This window comes from Echinops telfairi, unplaced genomic scaffold (genome assembly GCF_000313985.2).
Source record: "Echinops telfairi isolate 266 unplaced genomic scaffold, ASM31398v2 ScPeMD7_25;HRSCAF=90, whole genome shotgun sequence".
In the NCBI taxonomy this organism is placed as follows: domain Eukaryota; kingdom Metazoa; phylum Chordata; class Mammalia; order Afrosoricida; family Tenrecidae; genus Echinops; species Echinops telfairi.
In genome coordinates this window covers 27,463,936-27,465,208 of record NW_022103922.1, presented here as the reverse complement: position 1 = coordinate 27,465,208, position 1,273 = coordinate 27,463,936, and the positions used below count along the sequence as shown (strand labels likewise).

Genomic DNA, 1,273 nt, shown 5'->3' with positions numbered 1-1,273 from the left:
ACTTTCTATGTTGGTTCTCCCTTTCTTCTGTAGAAGACCTTCAGCTAGGTCTGAAATTGTCAAACCCGACAGGCTGCAGCATCCCTCCTTTGGTCTCCAGCTCCATCACCACCACCACAATGGGGGTGCTCGGCCTCTTTGCCTGAATGATCGCACTGGCATGGCCTCTCAACCAGTCTGCTTTCCATCTTCTTTCCTGCTGCTTTAACCAGACAGCTAATCATTTCATCAATCTTTCTCAGATGGTGCATCGCTCCGCTCTTCTCTTTATTCAAGGCTCCTCAACACTGCTTGCCTAACTGAATACAAGCTCCTCCATTTAGAAGGCCAGACTCCCTTCATCCTTATCCAATTTCCTTTCCATTTGTCTCCTTTTCAGGTGATGACCCTATCCTGCAATCAGACCAGTTCTGTTCTCTAGAAATACCAGGTAATTTTTATCGCTCTAACCTCTAGGTCATACTTCATCTGCTGCTCAGCATACCCTGTTGGTCACCTGCCTAGGGAAATCCTACCCTTTTTAAAGATGTAGATTGTATGGGCCCAGCCATGCCTTAATTTTAGAAACGTATTGTGATATGCCTTGAACATAAAGGTATCTGTAGATTTCCCACTATTTCTAGGCTTTAACTGCAGAAATTGATCTTGCTCATCTTTCATTCCACTCAGTATGTTGTGCACATTTGGAATCCTCTAAATATTTATTAAACCAAATTAAATAGGTTCAATTATCATAGGAATTGCCTGTGCTTCTGACTAGGAAACAAATGCCTCATTTTGATCGAATTCGGAAGGTGACTTGGTTAAAATGAAACCCGAGGTAATGCTGATTTTCTTCTTTTCCCCTTACCAAACTCAAGCTTTAATTTAAGGTGAGCAGCTGAGAACGTCTGATTACAAAATCCTGCATGCCAATGGGTTTTCTATAGTTAAAAGGAGTTATTTGTTAGAAATGCATCAGTGCACTTAAGTATTTGATTCAAAGGATGTGATTTATGACTGAGGCTGGAATTTTATAGGAGCAGTGTCATATAATACCTGAAAACACCATTTATTTTCATACACGATTTAAATTATACTTATATCAAGTTGCAGCAATATTTAAAAAGTAATATTCAGTGCTTGCTTACATTTGCCACATTTTTATCAGAGTGGAATTGAATTTAAAATTACTGAATGAGAAACATTTCTCCCACCAAAATGTTACTGTTGAATAATTAATCAAATGAGAAACTTGTTCAGGTATATTTTTGTCTTCTTTTGTTCTATGAAT

General features: G+C 38.6%; 1 protein-coding gene across 2 annotated transcripts in view; it reads left to right on the top strand.

Annotated features, from left to right (window-relative positions):
* LINGO2 (leucine rich repeat and Ig domain containing 2) overlaps positions 1 to 1,273 on the top strand; it is a 467,873-nt gene that overhangs the window by 142,469 nt on the left and 324,131 nt on the right. The window contains exon 1 of one of the 2 annotated variants that reach the window (XM_045289259.1): positions 387 to 430. The exons of the other annotated variant lie outside the window; for it this stretch is intronic. The gene's annotated coding sequence lies outside the window, so the exon portion shown is untranslated. Of the gene's footprint in view, positions 1 to 386; positions 431 to 1,273 lie in introns of those variants that run through there. 2 annotated transcript variants of the gene reach the window in all.